General features: G+C 39.1%; 1 protein-coding gene across 10 annotated transcripts in view; it reads right to left on the minus strand.

Moving 5' to 3' along the window:
- The window catches only part of GLI2 (GLI family zinc finger 2), a 401,511-nt gene that overhangs the window by 238,486 nt on the left and 157,293 nt on the right, over positions 1-5,732 (minus strand). The gene's annotated exons all lie outside the window — the stretch shown is intronic.

Below are 5,732 nucleotides of genomic sequence, written 5' to 3' on the forward strand. Positions count from 1 at the left end.
AATCCTAATGATTCAAAACCCATGTAGAGGATATTGCTCCAAAATGTCCACCACCATGGAGGCAATCTGGATCCTAGTCCTGACTGTGCTGCTAACCTGGCCAAATTTCTTGTGACTCTCTGGTTTCTTCACTAATATAAAATCAGTAGTCGCTAAGGTGAGCCAAAGAGCCTCAGAGTCCTTCTGTGAGACTGTGCCTTGGCAGACAAACCCAGGGAGCTTATTTACAAGACTTTCTGTTGCTTCTGCCGTGCCAAAGATAGTGGCTGTACAAAAACCCAGGCACCCATAACTCGCAGCCTTCCGACTGGGAAAGAATGGCTTTCCATGCTCAGAGGACGGCAAAATTCAAAGCCCTTTCTTCTGTGAGCTCAACCCAGTCTGGGGTTCTGCTCCACAAGGCCCATCAATATGCAGGCCTGTATTATTCATGCCCCTTTTCTCCTTCTCCCCACAGCTTCTGAGGGAGGCCTGCTGTGGCTGCTGCCGCTGCAAACTTGTAAGCTCTGCTCTGAGAGCTGCCCCCATCTAAGTGTCTGCCATAAATAAAAGATAAACAAGAAACATCGCTCTGCTACATCTGCGGCTCCCCCTCCCCCCAATCCCAACACATCCACTAGCAGTCTCCTTCCCCACCCCCACCCCTCACCCCTTCTCTTCTCCTTTTTCAAACCACACAAGGCAAAGAGAAAGAGAGGAGGGGTTTGGGAGGGTATGCAGCTGTAAGCCGAGCCACCATGCTGGGTCTTGGCTTCAGCTGTATTAAATAAACTCCCTGGCTCTGAACGGGGAACATCCTTCTGAAACACAGCAATTCCAAAAAGACATCTGAGAACCAAAATTCGGCTGCTCAGCACCAGGAGATCCACGGTTTACAATGCTAACATTCCTCGGACTATTCATCATGCTCATAATCATCATTATATGTTTTGGCAACTGTGAGGAAAAAACACATCCATTGTCTCCTTCCTTTTGCTCTCTCGAAGCTCTACAGATCTGAGCTACGCTGGAGTTTTCCACGTGGCTTCATGCTCCTAGCTTTCTTGTCTCCTCCTCTTCTCCTTTCCCTTCTCCTCTACCCATCCTCATTGCAGGATGAGCAGGGAGTTGCTCATCATCTTTTGAGATCACAATACCTTTAATTATGGAAATGGGACACCCAAAGGGATGGGGGCACCCAGAAGTCCTAAGGCCCTAACAGGTAGAGAGAGTAGGATCTTTCCTCTTTCTTCTCACACACTACTCCAATCAGTCCTAAAAGTTCTGGAAATTGAGATTGTTTTTCCCTTTAATATCTATTGAGTCTCCAAATGCTCTTTATGGTCCTTTTAATTCTGTCCTCAGAACTAAATCAGGAACCAAGCCAGCCCAGGTAGCACTGCTTCTTGGAAACACTGACATCATCAAACAAATTAAGAAACATTTATTAAGGGCATACTATATTTCAGGTACTGTGCTAAGAGCTTGAGGTACAAAGACAAACCATGAACCTTCTTGAGGTACAAAGACAAACCTCCTACCTTCTGGATGTTTAAAGTCTGGAGGGGTGGGGAAGATAACATGTAGGAAAGCACATAGCTCTAAAATAAAAAGCCCTACTTTTAAATCCTACCTCTGACACTATTTCTCAGGACCTCAGTCTCTTCAGCTTTAAAATGAAGGGTTTGGACAAAATGGCCTTTGATCTTATGTACATGCATAGATGTATGCACAATAAATGGAAAATGACTTAGAGAGGTAGAGTGGAATCAGTAAAGACTTGTAAAAGGTAATGATGGACATGAGTCTCAAAAGAGACTGAGATAGAAAGGCAAGGAGGAAATGCATCTTAGCCATGTAGGCAGGCAAGTGCTGGGAATCACTTTTACACTTTTATATAATACCTTAAACTTGTTTAGAGCTTTCCTCACAAAAATCCTGCATTGTGGGTAACCTTTATAGAATTAGCCTCATTGTACAAACAAGAAAACAGAGATAAGACTTTAAACTGACTTGCCTGTAGTCACATAAATAAATAAAGGCAAAGCTGGTACCCAAATCTAGGTCTTCTGATGTCAAGAGTATTTTCTTTCAAGTGCTCTGTCCTATATACCAAGATGGAAAATGTATTCAAAAAGATTAAGAAGGACTATGTTGACCATTATACTTTCAACAATCCCTAAAATGGGGGTTGTTTGCCAATATTTGCACGTGGTGGGACTTTTGGCAAGATTTAAGTATATACTATCACTGAACTTTTATATTTGGAGGGAGGAGGGGATAGACTTTTGACTTCACAGAATTAATTAGCAACTCCAAGTGTGAAAATACCCTCTTCTAAAGGAGATCCCTCTGCTCTATACCTTAAAACCTTAGAATGTTTCTTGGGGCAATGAAGGATTAATTTATTCAGGATCATATAGCCACTAAGTGGAAGAGGTTAAACGAAGCCAAATTTTTCTGACTCTGAGAACAGCTTTGTATACATTAGCATGCATTGTCTTCTCAGACTACTACATAAATGATAGGAGACTAGAGGATCTACAGCTAGGGAACATACATGCACTTTAACAGAAATCTTCTAGAGATATTTTAGTGATTCCAAAGGTGAGAATTTCAGGTCAGTTAGCTGGCCTAAATCAAAAATCATGACAGAATGATAGAGGGGAAGCTTGAGGGCTATTACTAGAACTTTGCAGTAGCCTTTAAGTCACAATGTATAGGCAGGGACTATCCATATAAACCCACCTATATCCACTCTACCTAGACCTCTCCTTTGCCTTTATCTCCCTCTCCCTCTTCAAGATTACTGATGTATATGCTTCTCCCATCAACTCACCCTCTGTAAAACTGTAAGTTCCTTAACTTCACAGTCTGTTCGGTATGCCCAAAGTCTAGCATTGTTCCTTGCACATAGTTGGCATCTGATTTTTGTTTAATGGATAAATGAAAGAAGCTTGAAGCCCTACATTAAAAGAAACTCTGGCAGTAGACCAGTTTAAAGAATCAGAATCATAAAATCTCAGTTAGAAGGTACTTCAGTAGCCCTCTAGATTAACCTATATATAAAAGAAATCCCCTTTTCAGTCACATTTGAGTCTTCATGGAATCTATTTGGGGTTTTCTTGGCAAAGATAATGAAATAGTTTGCCAATTCTTTCCCCAGCTCATTTTACAGATGAGGAAACTGAGGCAAACAGGGTTAAATCATTTACCCAGGGGTCACATAGCTAATGAGTGTCTGAGGCCAAAAAGATGAGTCAGGGACTCATTCTATCCATTGTGCCTACTAGCAATTCATAAAGAAATTCCTACTATATTACACATCCAACAAGTGAACATTAGGCACTGATTGAAAAAGGAGAAATCCACTACCTCTCTAAGTAGACCATTCCACATTTGTACAACTCTAATTGTTAGAAAGGCTTTTTGTTAATAACTTTTAGTTATTACTAGTTCTGTCTTTGGGAACCAAATAGAACGTATCTATTCCCTCCTCAAATACATGTCAGAGCTTTAAATGCTTAAATACTGCAATTACTTCCCCCTACAATCTTCTCATCTTCAGGTTCAAATTGACCAGTTCCTTTAGCTAGTTCTCATATGACATGAGCCCTTCATTAGCCTGATATCTCTCATCAGCACACTTTTATGATCTTATAATCTCATCAATTCCTTGAATCTTAGCACTCAGAACTAAACAGTGTTCCCATGCTATATTAATGCATTCATTTTTTTTGTCTATTTGCTTTGTCACATTATACTATTGCCTTATCCTGACATTGAAATTTACTAAAACATCTAGATATTTTTCAGAACAGCTTTTGAAGTAAGCCTCTCTATTTTTTATTTGTAAAATAAATCTGTTGTGCATAACTACAAGACTTCATATTGATTCATATTGGGTTTCATCTTACAGTTCAGCTCTAGATTGTTAATATTACCTTAGATCCTGACTCTATTATCCAACAAGTTAGTTATCCCTTTCAGCTTTATGTCAATTGAAAGTTCGATAAACGTGGGATCCCTGTTTTGATACAGTCATTGATAAAATGTTAAAAGGCACAGGGTTAAGCACAAATCCCTGGGGTGCTCCACTGGAGATTTTATTCCATGTTGACATTGAGTCATTAATAATTCCTCTGAGTCAAGCTATCTAACCAATTCTGAATTCATTTCATTATCTAACCCTTGTCATTCTATCTTACCCAAAAGAATAGTATAAGATACTTTGTCCCAAAAAAGTTGCTAAAAACCTAGGTAAATTATATGCTCAAGATTTCCTTCAAGTATTAGTTTAAAAATCCTGTAAAAACAACAAATGAGATAGTACTAAGTGACCTATTCTTGATGGCACCAAGTTGAGTCTTTACAATCACAACTTTACTTCCAAGATGTTCATCAACCATCACTTTAATGATCTTTTTTTAGACTTTTTCCCAGAACCAAAGTCAAGTTTATTGATTTATGGTTTGCAGACTATTCTCTTTCCTTTTTCAAAATGTGGACAATATGTGTCTTGCTTCTATTTTATGGTGTGTTTCCTGGTTTCCATTTTTCCATTTACATTAGTTTTTCAGTTTGCATCCTGGTAACTTTCTTTTTTTTCCAAAAAGGAATAGTAATTTATGTTAATAATTTGTACTTATGTTAATGTGCAATATATTTTTCAATGTACATTAACAAAAATATACTGTTTGATATAATTTTTACCTAAAGAGAAAATAGGGCAGAGATTATTTCTACTTTAAAGATGGGGAACTAAGATTCAGAGAAGTTCAATATTATGTTCAAAGTAATATAGTTAGTGAGCGGCAAAAGCAGGCCAAGAACTCAGGTCTTGTAATCTTGAACTGAAAGGGATCCCAGAGGCCATTTAGTTCAGTCCCCCATTTTACAAAGAGAACTCTAGACCCAGGGAAATTAAGTTATTTGCCCAAGGTCATACAGGTGGAGACAGAATTTAAATACCTCTCCTGATTCTGGGGCCACACAAAACTAGGTGGAGTATCTTCAAGAAGAAGACAAGAGGCATATTTCCACTCTGCCAACTTGTAGCTCTTACATGCCCAGCACCTGACAGGAAAGTCCATCTGTCCCACCTGAGGGAGTTCCCAGTTCTTTTCTGTGGGCAGGTGTGTACACCATTTTCTCTTTTTCTGAGGGAGATGTCTCTACCTGCTACGATGGAATGCCAAATCTACAGAGTTAGAACAGGTCTAATTTATCTGGCCCAGATCAGGGTCTTAGCTTCTTGGAATCAATCATTAAAATTTTTGCTTCTTATGAAGGAACTCACCACCTTCTCCCACAGAATTTTCTACCAAACTTCCCACACAGGTGGTTTTTAATTTATGGAGCAAGGAGGGAATTGGTTTCTTTACCAAAAAACAAGAACAAAACCAAAAAACTCATTCTGAAGCTGGGCCTTCCTTGGGCACAGTTCCTGGAAACAAAGAGTCAAATTATAAAAACAAGAAAACCTTAGAGGACATATCACATGCATTACCTTATTAGATCTTTATCAGAATACCAAGAAGTAGTATATTCTCTATTCTAAAGAGACTCAGACGGTAAAGTAGACTTGGAAATGTTCACACAAGCAATTTATTATAAAGCATAATTAAACTAAGGCTGGAAGAATTAGTGATTTGACCCCTAGGCAGATAGGGACTAAGAATGTAAGATCTCTGTTTTCCTGACTCTTTGGACTATTTCCTTCTCCTCACAGAAGAGGTTTGGGACATACTCAC

This window comes from Sminthopsis crassicaudata, chromosome 3 (assembly GCF_048593235.1).
Source record: "Sminthopsis crassicaudata isolate SCR6 chromosome 3, ASM4859323v1, whole genome shotgun sequence".
In the NCBI taxonomy this organism is placed as follows: Eukaryota; Metazoa; Chordata; class Mammalia; order Dasyuromorphia; family Dasyuridae; genus Sminthopsis; species Sminthopsis crassicaudata.